The sequence below is a fragment of the Dipodomys merriami genome, unplaced genomic scaffold (assembly GCF_024711535.1).
Source record: "Dipodomys merriami isolate MVZ:Mamm:240054 unplaced genomic scaffold, mDipMer1.0.p SCAF_3, whole genome shotgun sequence".
Classification (NCBI taxonomy): Eukaryota; Metazoa; Chordata; class Mammalia; order Rodentia; family Heteromyidae; genus Dipodomys; species Dipodomys merriami.
The window spans coordinates 65,431,577-65,445,889 of NW_027204492.1; positions in this window are offsets into that span (position 1 = coordinate 65,431,577).

Consider the following 14,313-nt stretch of genomic DNA (forward strand, 5'->3'; position numbering starts at 1 on the left):
ATATGCACTTAAAAATCAAGTAATCAGTCCAGGTGCTGGTGGCTCACACTTGTAATCCAAGCTGCTCTGGAGGCTGAGATCTGAAGATTATGATTCCAAGCCAGCCCAGGAAAGAAAGTCCAGGAGGCTCTTATTTCGAATAACCCAGAAAAAAAACCCAGAAGTAGAGCTATGTCTCAAGTGATAGAGTGCTTGCCTTGAGCAAAAAAAAGCTAGAATTGACATCACCCAGGTCCTGAGTTCAATCCCAGTACCAGTACAAAATAAAGTCTAGTAGACATTGGTCAACATATCTCCAAAGAGGGGACAAAAATATTACTTCTGGGAGCAGCACTGGATATTATTTATTGTCCTCTTCACCACTGATTTATAAATCATTGATCGGTCCCTTAAATAGTTAACTCCAGTTTGATGAGAAAATGAATCTTTTCATCTTCCATGAGGGCCCAGAGTTGGTTATGTCTGGAAATCTCAGAGGCCTCCTCTGGGGTCTGGTTGAGGAGAGATCAGGACAGGCACAAGGCCAGAGGAGGATGACAAGAGGTATAGCAGTTATGTGAGTGCTTACTCAAGGTACTCTCCAGCCCTGAGGGTTATGTTAGAGTCAGTGACATTTTCTAGAGGAACATATGCCTGGAATGAGTGAGGAAAGAAGTTAGTGAGGTCAAGGGTGAGAAAGAAGAGTACTGAAAGTAGGAGACCAGGCAACTGAGATGAATTTGTCATGGGGCAAGTGAATACATCCAAGCTTCCCTTCTGTGCACTTGTAGAACCTAAGTGTAGCTACTAGGGGGCAGCACAGGAATAGCAAATTGGGTCCCAAGAAGACCTTTAATTTTGAGGCCAAAGTTTTCCAGAGTGAGGGTTCTCAGGAACTGGAGTGTGTCCCAACATGCAGCTCTTCAGGGCCTTTCATGGCATGTTCAGGTATGGGTTTGCAATTTTTTGTTGTGTTGTGTTGTTGTGTTGTTTGTTGGTTAATTGTTTTTATGCCAGTCCTGGGGCTTAAACTCAGGGCCTGGGTGCTCTCCCTTAGTTTTGCTCAAGGCTAGCACTCTACCACTTGAGGCACAGCTCCATTTTCCAGCTTTTTGATGGTTAATTGGAGATAAGAGTCTCATGGACATTCCTGCCCAGGTGAGCTTCATATCACAATCATCGCATCTCAGCCTTCGGGTAGCTAGGATTACAGGTATGAGCCACTCACTGCCAGTGATACGTAGTTTTTGAAGTCTGTCCTGGGACAACTGGAGGACAACTATTGTCCCCTAAGGTCCTGGACAGGAGGGTGCTATGTCACTCCCCACATTGTACAGCTTTGAGCTGTAAAAGGGGGCAGTTTGAGGAGGATGAGAGACCAGACCACTGTTGTCAGTGTCTTAGGAAGCCAAACAGAGCCCATGAGAGGTTAGCCCCTATGGCAGGATTGCCCTCAGGGGTCTTGTAACTAGGCAGTGGCTGGCATGGCATGTAGGTAGCTGCAAGTATGTGAATCTCCTGAGTCATGAGATCAGTAATGTACACATGAACAGGTATTTAAAGATCCCTTGCTCAAAGACTGCATTAAACTGATAGGGAAATGAAAGCCATACAGGCAAACTGCCTTTCTTAAAGTTGCCAAGAGAAGATGTACCACTTTGATGAGAGCCTTTTTGAGAATGCTGGGATTGTGACTGATGCTTATCCATGAAATGTGACTTTCCCTGGTGCTGAGATGGTATTAGAGGTAAGGGGCCGAGTCACCATGGCAAGTAGAGTAAAAGAGAGCCATGCCAGTCAGAGTCCACAGCAAGTGTGCCTGCTGAGGATCATGTGTGAGGCTGTGTCGGTGGCAAAATCAGCTTCTGGTACAGGTTTACTCTTAAGCATCGGTGGCAGCACTGTGTCCTTCTCATGCCCCATGCCCTGCCCTATGTTCACTTAACCCAGTCAGATTCCCTTTTGGGGTTTTCAGAAGCCCTCAGCACCTCCAGGAAGGCTGTTGTCAATAGTGACACAGGAAACACCTCCTGCTGCATAGGGGTCTGGAGGCTCCACACTGTGGCAACGGATGGGGTACTAGAACCTTTGTCCCAGACATAAAAAAAATAAAACAGGTGGACACATGTCTGCCCACTCCTTTTTGTCATCAAGTGTTATGTGAACCTTGTACCAGGAACTTTTTGCTCCAAGAGCAGCAAAGCCAGGCAGAACTCTTCCCCTGGAGATGAGAGTCTGTGTGAGGGCTGTTACTCCAACAACCCTGCCAGAGGAGACAGTTCAGTGTGCAAAGGAGAAGAGTGATGGAGAAGAGTACACAGTGTGTATGTGCACAGCAAAAGCAGACATGGCCTCACGGGCAGTGGCAGGGGGTATGGGTGGGGTGGTAGGGGTGGAGTGGGCGGAGTCAGGGCTGGGAAGAAGTAAGGGCTCCTTCCCAGGAAGGCTGTGTAAGGAAAGGATGGTTTCTGAGGACAACCCTATGAGCAAGGTCCCAAGGGAGAACATCATTGAAAATTCTTCTGTGGAAACTGAGGACACATTTTAGACATGTGGATGTGGGGGGGGGACACTGAGGCAATGGGATGGAATCAGAGTCCAAATGCTTGGGTACAAGTTGTGAGGAATGAGAGACGGTTCCATATAGAAAGGACTCTTAGAGAATCTTCTCATTTGAGTGTATGTGATGGAGTGGGAAGTCTCCAGGGTTTGTTGGGAATGTGTGCTGGGCTCCTTCCCATTTGGCAGTGTACATTTGGGTTTTCCCAATGCACCACCACTAGACATGATGGAGAGGCTGGAGTGATACCAACCGAGATGCTCCCTGGATGGTAGTGCCTAGGTTCTGTGCCCAATGGGATGGGGGGTGGAGACCAGTGTATAGGCAGGATAGTAGGGCTCTATCTAGAATAGGAGCAGTACACTCTAAGGAAGCACTGGGTTTCCATCACTGGTGAAATGAGTGTCAGGAGGAAGAATTATGGAGCACAATTTTAAAATCAGGCCCCTAAGAGAGAAGTCAAAGACAGTGTGAAGGGAGGGAGGGAGGGAAGGAGTGAGGAAAGTGGAAGGGAGCTGGAGGGCAGAAGGTAGCGATATGGGAGTGGGAGAGGAGAAGAAAGAGATAAAGAGAAGAAAGAAATCATTTGCAATTTGTGTAAGCAATATGGTATCCTCCTACATCCCTGATAGGGCTGCCTCTCTCACAGCAGAATTCCTAACAAAAGTATCCACTTTAATCTCCTATCTTCCAGAAGAGAAAAAGCTTTTGTGGTCCATGCTGGGAAAATGCTTCAATAGCACTAAAGTTTTTTTGTGTGTGTGCCACTTCTGGGCTTGAATTTTCAAGGCTAGTGCCTTACCATTTGTCCCTCTCTCGTTCTAGCATTTTTCTGGTTAATTGGAGATGAGTCTCTTCGATATCTCCACCTGGTCTACTTCAAACTTGAATCCTCAGAGCTCAGCCTTGTGAGTAGGTAGGATCACAGGTGTGAGCCACTGGCACCTGGCTCACTGTCCCTTCTTGATGACAGAAAGCCTACTGTATCCTGGAGAAAACCCTGAAGGAAAATGCCAGATCTCAGATCAACAGTACTAGTGGTAATACCTGAAATTTACTAAGGCCCTACATTGTTGTAAATGCTATCTTATGAGTTACATGAATTCATGCCAATGTTTCAATAATCCTCCAAGTTTTTATGTCAGTCCAATTTTACAAAAGTGGTAACTGAAATCAAAGGTTTCCAATGAGTTCTTCAAGGCCACACAGACTACTAGGAGCAAACCTATGACTTGTTCCTGACTCTGATCACAAGGAGGAGGCATCTTACCCTTCATGACACCTGAGAACACCTCCCAGTCTCAATCAGGCCTTCATCACTGTCACAGTCTATATAGATGCTTTCTTATTGTTAATTAAAACACAACAAATACCCCCAAGCATAGCAGTATAAAAATATTTTTTTTCTCTCAGTTTGGTAGATCAGGACTCTAAGCAGGGCTTAACTGGGGCCCGTACTTCCCAAACTGCCATACACAAGGCTGAAATCAAGGTGTCAGGCTAGGACCATGGTCTTAGCTACAAGCCCTACTGAGGGACTCTTCAGTACATTGTTGGTAACATCCAGTTCTAACTAGGTGATGGGATAAGAGGCTCATTTTTGTTCTGGCTATTGGACATAGGCTGCTGTCAGGTCTTGCCAGCTGGTCTTTTGTATCAGTCAGCACACAGGAAGAGCTGGGAGATTAAAAAAACAAAAAACAAACAAAAAGAAAAACACCTATAAGATGGAAGCAGAAGTCAGCCCTGTAATGGCCTAACCTTGAACAAAACTGGAATACCATTATCTTTGCTAGATTTGGTTAGAAGCCTATCAGTAGGCCCAGCCCATTCCACAGGGACAGGAGTGCCTGAAGGTCAAGGTCATGGGGAGCCATCATGGAAGGCTGCTCACTCCACTCGCTCCTGCACCCACCTGGTTAGTGTGAGTTCTGCAGGTATGTGCCACCTTAATGGAGCAAGTGGTTAGTGGGCCACCTGGCAATGAGCTGTGTGCTCTGTCACTTCATCCCTCCTGCCAGCAAGACTGTTGCTGAAGGTTTTCCCAGAATCCAGTCTGGGACAAAAGCCCCCGTGTGAGCAGAAATGCCTCATTACATGAACCATTTGGGGCTTGAGATGCTGATCCTGTCAAACACAGGAGCAGACCTCTGCTGAGGCAGGGCCCACCTCAGAGAAATAGGCCATTAAGTGTGAAGGGCTGAGTCCTAGGTTGTTTGTACAAGCTACTGAGGTGCCGCTGCTTTTGACCTCTGGGTTAGAATTCTAGAAGGACCACTACATGGGTATGGGGAAGCTTTGGGAGAACATTTGTAAGGCAACGTAGAAGGACCCATACCAGACAGGGGCTGCTCTGAACCTGCATGGAGCCTTGTAAGTATTAAAAAACCTAGGGTTAGGTTAGACCTTTGCCAGGGAGGACTGGAGTGAGTATAACTTGTAGAAGCTTTACATGTTTCCATAACATTTAAGTAAAACATTTAAATAAAAATCCCTGTGAACTCTGAAGTGGCACTGAGCAAATAGTGTCTGCCAATGTCCTACCCATTTGTGTCACTGTAGATTTGCAATATTATAGTGGAAATATGATCTAAAATGGAAACCACAGGGAAAGGAGGGCTCTTGTGGCTCCGGAACCCCACATCTGCCACCTGCATCTCAGAGACACATTAATTTGAGGGGTATGCTGAATTCATCAGGTTCCCAGGAGTCTGAGGGGTTCATCAGGCATGGGGGCCACAGTGGGGGGTTAGGGGGTAGAGGGATCCTTAGCCAGGAACAGAACAGTTCCACAGAACCCCAGGGCCAGCAAACAGCTTCCCCCTTCCTCTGTTGCTATTTTATTACAAGATACCAAAATTGCAGATCACAAAGTAACCATGTCGTGAGATGAGATAAACAACCTGAAATGGAAAACAAGGCCATGGGCTTTGCCTGAGTGTGGGGTGAGGATTATTGGGGTCAATATATCCTAATGCTTTCAAGTCCTTACCTGTGCTTTCTTTGAAATCTTTGCTCCTTCTCACCCTACCTCCTGCCCATGAACCTCTAACCTTCCTTTCAGTCATATACCCTGCTCTAGGTCACTGCCCATCAGTCTCTCTTGGTAAGGTGTGAGTTTTCATCTGTAAACACAGTGTTGTCCCCATAGTGACAAGCAAAGTAGGGGTAGTAACCCAGATAACTAAGTACTGTGGGGTGCTGTGCCTTCAATGAGCTTGTGCTGCCAAAACACAAGCCCTGAGTGATAGGAGGTGAATATTGTTGTAGATAAGGGCAACAAATATTGTGAAGCATGCCAACATTTATTTCATGCTTAGCAACTAAGATAGTTTGAAAGTAGTAACCTATAGCCAGCAGAAGGGACTTGGTCACCATTTGTGATTCTGTGACCATGTTTCCCATGGTCTATGATTTTTTGTACAGGTCCTGGTCACTGTCCCTGAGCTTCTTTTTGGGCAAGATTAGTGTTCTACCACTTGAGCCACAGCTCCACTTCCTTTTGTGGTTTTACTAGTTTATTGTCAGGAATCTCTTAGACTTTCCTTCCTGGGATGACTTTGAACCATGATCCTCATCTCAGTCTCCTAAGTAGCTGGGATTACAGGCATGAGCCACTGGGGTCCAGCTGAACTTTGATTTTTAAACTATCTAGCATTCTCTTCTAGGGAGGAAAGCACAGGGGAACAGGTTCTTTAGGAGCCCTGAGCTTGGTTTCTTGGTGGGGGGAAGGGGGAAGACAGACAGGAAGGTTCTCAGGTTGGCTATGAACAGTGAGAATGATGGAGGCCAGCTTTCCCATGAGGACTCAGCACACTTAGAGCTCCCTGAGCCAGCTTGGGCCATTGTCAGGGCTTTCTGTGGGCAAAATGAGTGAGTAACACAGTGTTTTCTCCTTAATTTTCATTTGGGAAAATTAAAATCCTCATGGATTATTGTTTCTGGCATTTCCTAAATACTTTTTAAGAACTTATTAGGGGCACATATCTGGATTCATTGGGTACAGCAGCAACCTTTGGAGCCCTCACTCCCAGCCCTGTTTTGTGTATTACACGGGAAGGAATTCAACTCAACTGGTTCTTAAGTTTCATTTCACCTTGGAAAAATGAAACATTGACCTTCCCACTCCACCAAGCTGGGGTCCCCTTCTGGTCCTCCGAAGAGATTCAGCCTTCTTGCAAAAATGTCAGCCCTTAGCAGCAGCAGCAGCAGCAAAGTACTAAAGACATTCAGATTCTCCCAGAAGTGTCATGTGCATGTGGTGGCTGAAGAGATTGTTTAAAGGGCCAATAGATCTATCTGTTCTTCCCACAGGGTGCAAAGGAGCTATTGTCTTCTCCATGTCCCTGGTCTAGATTTTCCCCACCCCTCTTAAACATAAGTATACTCTATTCAGGCAGTTGATACAGTCTCCCCAATTCCTTAAAACTGACAAATCTTGTTTTCTTGTATCACTATTTTCCCCTCCCTCCCATTCACCCCTGAATATTTATCTAGGCAGTAATTGGGTTTACATTCAGTCTCCTGCTTTCTTGACAGGTGCTACACAGGTAGAGACATGATGCCAGGCCTATTTTACTTTAGTTATTTCAGATTAGGGGAGAGATTCATGTTTTTGCTATAGTTGGCAAAACTCTTAATAATACTAGCTGTAACCTCTTGCATAGCAGAGATTATAGGAATGCACCACCATGTCCTGCTGTCCCTTGAATCCATTCTAACCAGGCATCTGAACCTACCCCATCACTCTAACATATGTGACTAAATGACTGTGAAAGGCTAATGAATCTAATTTTTATGTTACTCTATTTCTGACATTATAGGGAAAAGACAAATTTTTGCACTGGTAACTTTAAGCTTTACCAAATTTTAATTTCTGGTTCATGTTTCTCATAACTTTCCATATTTCAGCTTTACCTCTGCTAAGGGCTTTGCAACCAAATTCAGGTTTCTCTTCTGCACATTAGGGAAAGCCCACATGGATACTAGAGGGAAACAGCTGTAGAAATCTACCTCAGCGACCTTGAAACTTTTGGCTGAACTTTTTTTTTTTTACCAGTACTAGTACTTGAACTCAGGACTTCATAAGCTCTTGGCTTACTTGCTCAGGTCTAGCACTCTTAACTCTTCAGTCATACATCCAGCCCAGGTTTTTCCTGCTTATTTTGGAGATTGAGTGTCACAGACTTTTCTGCCTGCACTGTCATCAAATTGCAATCCTCCAGGTGTTAGCCTCCTAGTTAACCAGGATTATAGGCTTGAGCTACCAGAGCTTGACTTTTGACTTTAATGTGTGTGTGTGTGTGTGTGTGTGTGTGTGTGTGTGTGTGTGTGTGCACGCGTGTGCACACACACACACGTGCATGCTTGCACTCACCTATTCTGGAGTTTGAATTCAGGGCCTAGACCCTGACTGTGGAGCTTATTTTGCTCAAGGCTAGTGCTCCACTTGAGCCAAGCTCCACTTTTGGCTTTTTTGCTGGCTAATTGGAGATGAGTCTCTTTGACTTTCCTGCCCAGGCTTGCTTCAAATCACGGTTCTCAGATCTTAGACTCTGAGTAGCTGGGATTACAGGCTAGATTTATTTTAATTTTTCAATCAAGGTACTCAGTGAAAGTAAGTACCCAGTCCTGGGAAACTCTGAGATCCTGACTTTGAGGTTGCTCAAGAGTATGAACAGTGATTGAAAGATGGACCTTAGCATCCTTCTTCTGCCAAACTCAGGCTTCTAGTGTAAGCTACCCCAGTTACTTCTCTTTCTTTTCAAATGAGAGATCGATTTGTAGCTCAAGTTGACCTCAAACTCGAGTTCCTCCTTTTTCAGACTCCTGGCAAGAACACCAGTCTTTACCATCCCAACTCTAGTTTTCAATGTGTGGCAGGAGAAGGAAGGAAATTGGCTGTGCACAGTACAGTCAGTACTTTAGAAGCTAGGTAATCCTTGCTAAATGTCACTCCAAAATATCTGTTTCAGGTCCCAATACCAGCAATAGAACTCCAGTATTTGATACATTATTGGTAGCATTCAAACTTTCAATGTTGATCAATTTGCGGTATGAGAATAGGAACACAATTTTCAGATTCTTTCCATTTTTTGCTGTGGGGTAGCACGCCTACTTCTTTCATGTGGCCATCCTTTTTTTGGGTGCTACTTCTGGTGCTTGAACGCAGGGCCTGAGTGCTGTCCCTGAGCTGCTTTTGCTCAAGGCTAGTACTCTACCACTCGAGCCACAGCTCCAATTCTGGTTTTTTTTTTTTTTTGGTAGTTGGAAATAAGAGTCTTACAGACTTTTCTGCCCAGGCTGGCTTCAAATATCAGCCTCCTAAGTAGCTAGGAATATAGGCATGAGCCACTGGTACTCGGCTCACTTGGCCATCTTTATTTCTGTAAGTGACTCATTCATTTTTTGTCATAATTTTTCTTTTTCAATGCCTTTCTTTACTTGTCCCAGTACTCATATATTGCAAACATGATGTAAAAATGATCAAAACTCTGATAGATTCAAAAATGTTTTCTTCCAATCTCTAGCTTCTGTTTGCAGCTTGTTCCCATGTTTCCTCATATAGCTGCTCTTCATTTCAGGTGACCTTCCAGTTGCTTTTCTCATCTGAGATTGGCAAGCTTTACTTCTGTTTCCACTGTGGAAAGACAGCTCAGAAGAAGTGCAGGAATTTGATCTGAAATTCAAACTTGACATCTAGAGCTATGTGTGGTTGCACCCCTATGTAATAAGTTATGCCTATGGTAGGCTGCAGGTCAGCATTAAGTACCTTTCATACCTGTCTCCTTCCAGACATAGAGGGAATGACATACATAGCAAAATGGCCCCCTTTATATTTTCATAGGACAAACCACATAAGGCTAGATAGTATATACGGAAGGTGGTGACACTGGGCTTGCTGGAAAGAACACTCTTATAATGGTCAAGAAATTTGGGGGCCAGGGACACCACTGACCCTGATTGTGACAGAGAAGCAGACTGTTCCCTGGCAGCTCCTCCAGTACAGGTCTCAGCTGCTGGTAGGATTGTGGGGGAAGAGTGAGCCCTTTGATTTTATCTGAGACTCAATGAAAGGGGGAGCATGCTGTAATTTTAGCAACCATTTTGACAGCCCAAAATCCTCCTTGTCCCAGGTTCTCAACCCTAGCAGGTACTGCCAGTGCCAACTTGATTTTGATGTATGTACTTCATAAAGAATTAACATCCAAAATATAAGAAATTCACACAAGTGGGCAACAAAAGGCAGCCTACAATTAAACCAATTTCTTAATAGACAAAGGCCCTGAGTAGATATGGTTTAAAAAGAAGACATAGATGGGCACCAGAGGAACATGATTATAATACTGGCTACTCAGCAAGCTGAGATCTAAGGATTGTATTTCAAAGGCAGCCCAAGCAGGAAAGTCTATGAGACCCTTACTTCCTACCAGCTAGCAAAAAACTTGAAATGGCACTGTAGCTCAAGTGATAGAGTGCTAGCCTTGAGCAAAAAAGCTAGAGGAAACTTCCCAAGCCCTGAGTTCAAGTCCCTAAACCAACACACACACACACACACACACACGCACACACACACACACGAATGACAGCAGGTATAGGGAAAAGTGATCAACATTAACCACCAGGGATATGCAAATCAAAATCACCATGAGATATGATCTCACATCTGGTAAGATGGCTATTTTCAAAAACAAGTGATAAGAATTAGTAAACATATTGAGGAAAATTAACCCTTTTGCACTGATGGTAGAAGTGTGAATTGTTATAGCCACCAAAGAAAACAGGATACATGTTCTTCAAAAAACTGAAATTGGAACTATCATAGAACTTAGCAATCCTTGTTCTACATATGTACACATAGGAAATGAGACAGATATGGAAGTACTCAAGTGTCTATCAATCAATGAATTTTTTAAATGTGCCTTCATTACACACACACACAAACAAACACACACACACACACACACACACAAAACACATGTAAACTGGAGCATTATTCAGTGATGAAAGAGAAAGGAGTCCTGTTACATTTGTGATAACATAGACATCATGCTGAATGCAATGAACCAGAAGCATAAATGTTATCAAAATTCTATGTGAAATGTAAAACAGTCCCAGTTAGAGGACAGTGCACAACTATGGTTGTGAGCAAGGAAGGCATATGGGGAGATGCTAGGGAAGGGCACAAACTTGTGTTTATGCAATGAATATATCATGAGAATTTATTTTTAAAATATATTTTTATTATCTTTAAGTAGTTGTACAAAGGAGTTAACAATCACTGAAGCAGTTTGTGAATGAAGTGTATCTTAACCAATGTCACACACTTTTTAAATTGTCTGTCCTGGGGCTTGAACTCTGGACCTGGGCTCTATCCTTGAGCTTCTTTTGTTCAAGGCTAGTACTCTACCACTCCAGCTCCAGTGCCACTTCTGGCTTTTTCTAATAGGAGGTAAGAGTCTCACAGACATTCTTCCCGGGACTGGTTTCAAACTACGATCCTCAGATCTCAGACTTCTGAAGATTACAGGTGTGAGCCACTGGCACCCATCTAACTTCACCCCTTTCAATATTCTCATCCACCCCTCCCAACCCATCCCAAAACATGAGAATTTAATGTACTTTATGATGTCTATGCTTTATATAAAATTTAGATGCATATTATGTGTTTTGAGTACTAAATGGAGCTTATGTGAATTATGTATTGAATTTTAAGCATTAAATGATATACAAAATATGTACATATGTATGTCTCAAGAATACTTTCTTGTACACATGAAATTTGCACAGGATCATAGGTATTTTCACCACAAAAGAAAAACATTGTCTCTGTAAGGCACGGGATATTTAGCAAGCCTTTCACAATGCATAATGTATAGATTCAGCATACTCATGTAGAGTATGGTAAAATTTTTTATTTTTCAATTATTACTCCAGCAGGGCTTGTGAGTGGGACACGACATAGTTGGGAGAGAATGCCTTGTTGAAAGCCTCGGAAAAGTGCTCCATAAGAGTTCTGTCCCCAAGCAAGAGGTGACCGTTGCCCTAAGTCAGGCACAGGATGCCCTGCTTGGGAACAAACTGTTCGTGACAAGCACCCAGTGAATCCTTCACCTGTGGGGATACAGAGGAAAGCATCTTCTGCAAGGAAGCCTGTGGCAGGAGGAGGCAGGACTTTTTTTTATCAAAGCCATTCAGGATTGAGATGAGTATCAGTATCAAGAGGTCAGATCAGCAGCAGAACTATGCCTTTCAAGAGAGGCTTTGTGGTATTAGGTGTGGGGCCCCATGGCCGTGGTTGGCAGTAGGGCAAACTCTGGCTTGGAAATCATTAGGGTCAGAGAGGAGAAAGCTGGATAGGATGGGTCTGTGCCAGGGGATGGGAGCAGAGATTAAGGCTCCATATGGCTCAGTCTGGCTACAATAAATCCCATCTTTGTCACTGGTTTTCAAGAGTGACCACTGAATTGTGCTTATATTCATGCATTAGATTTTCACCAAATCATTTCTTTCTTCAACAAATATCCACATACTAAACACACATTCATATACACACACTTACCCCTACCCCCAAATGCATCTATTTACTCAAGCATATGCAAACATAGGCACACAAGGATCACTCAAATCACCCTCTCTACCCTCTAGGACAGAACAGCCCCAGGGCCTGGAACTCTGGTCTTCTTGAGGCAGAGCTAAGCCCTAGGAGGAGAGGCCCCAGTCACTTTTGGAGAAGCAGCAATAGGAGTAAGTTCCCCACTGAGTTAATGCCCAGCTTAGGAGAACAGAGGTCTTGTGGGAATACAGGTGAGACCTGGGCCATGAAAAAATCTGCAAAGATACCAGGTTGAAAGCAACTGATCACACTGGAACAAACAGTTTGCCTGCTCTGTATTCCTGGACGCCACCCTAAGTATTCTGCAGGCATATAGGCAGAGCACTTAGGGCTTGACTTGCTGCTGCCCACCAGAACCCCACCTGCATCTCATCTCTACTGGCCTTTCCCCAAGCAAAGGACAATGAATTCCCACAGCTGGACATGCAAGCATTTGTTATGATATGATGTGTTTTCAAAGGGAAGGACAGTGTGGGGTTCCTGTGTGTTGGTTAGGCTCTTCTATAATGAAAGCATATCTTACGTGCTAGTGCATTGCTCTAGCAATTCTTAGTCTTAAAATGTCTAACAGAGCCTCCTCCATAGTAAGTCCTGAAAGTGACAGCTGTGCTACAAATTTCCTCAGTGACAACCAAAGGGAAGTTTGTTGTGCTCCATCTCAAGGCCACCCCAGGAGTGACTAGGCTCCTATCATATGGAGAGGAAGTCTCTGTAGTTGGAAACCAGATCTATTTCTTAGAGGAGCTCGGCATGAGGATGGGTAGAAAGCTTGGGAGCTGTTTGTAAGCAGGGGTGTCTAAAGCCCTGCAGGCCCCTCTTCCACCAAAACCCCTTCTCTGTATAAACAACACCCAGGCACTTTCCCATATGGAGCACGAGAGCACTGCAGAAGAGACCTGCTATTCCCTCCCACTCCTGCATGCTGAGACCATGAGGGCCAGAGCTGCCAGCCCTGGGAAATTCATTGTAGCTAGAATGCCATTCATTGCAACCAGAACCTTGCCTCCAGCAAGCTGTCCTGTCTCAAAGGACAGGGTGGGGCTGGGATGTAGCTCAGTGGCAAAGCGCTTGCCTAGCAAGTGCAACGTCCTGGGTTCAATCCCCAGTACCAAAAAAGAAAAGACAAAAAAAAAATACAGTTAAAAAAAAACAAACAAAGGACAGGGTGGACACACTTAGAGGACTAGGGAAGATGCTAGGTGCCTCCTTCCACAACCCCATCACCAGAACTGCCCCTTCACCAATGCACACCCAACGTTGACTGTGGTGCAGAAGGTGACATCAATTGTCATGACACAACAATTGAGAAATATAGTATAGTTTATTTAGGCCCAGGCACAGGTATATTGGGGAGAGTAGGAATTTCAATCAGCAGAGGGTCTTGGTCACTGTTCATGCCTCTGGCTGTGACTTTTGTGGTCTCAGTGGTAAACTCGCTGGTATCCTCTCCTGGCAAAGTAAATAGAGTGAGAGGTGGACCCTTGGGAGACCTGGGTAACTTAAGCTTCCCCTGGGCTCTCTTGATGGGAAATAGGGAGGGAACTGGACTGGGCTGAGAGTTGTCCGAGGCAGAAGTTGGCTCCAAGCTCGCATGAAAGGCTTGGCTACATACGCCATCATTCTCCAGAATCGGCTCCTCCAAGACACACTCTGACAACAAGGCTCCATAGTCTGGTCTTGGCCATTGAATGTGGCCTTCACAGTGTCACTCATGCCATCATCTCGTTCCTTGGGCTCTCTTTCAGAGACATAAACATTCTGCAAAAGAGGAACAATGACCTCATCTTTCCAGTCTCCCATGACTGGCACCCATTGCCTCATTCAGCAACCATGTGTGCACCTCCATCCCAGGTGCAGGTGCTGGTGTGCAGTTTGACTTGGGCAGTGCAATTGCCTACCCCTTTGAAGGTGTTCCAGACAAGGGAGGGAAATGAGACTCACCAGGTTCATGTGTTGAAAGAAGGGAGTGAAGAATATGTTTCCAAGGTATGCAATGTGTCTATGCTCAAAGGAGTGACCAACAGGGCTTCCTTGATGAAACCTGCTACGCTCCTCACTCTGCTAGGTAGAAAGAAGCTCTGACCCGCCCCTTGTACCGCCCCCTGGTCCCTAGCCCTACCCATCTTCCTGTTCTCCTACATCTCAGTATACGCTGGAC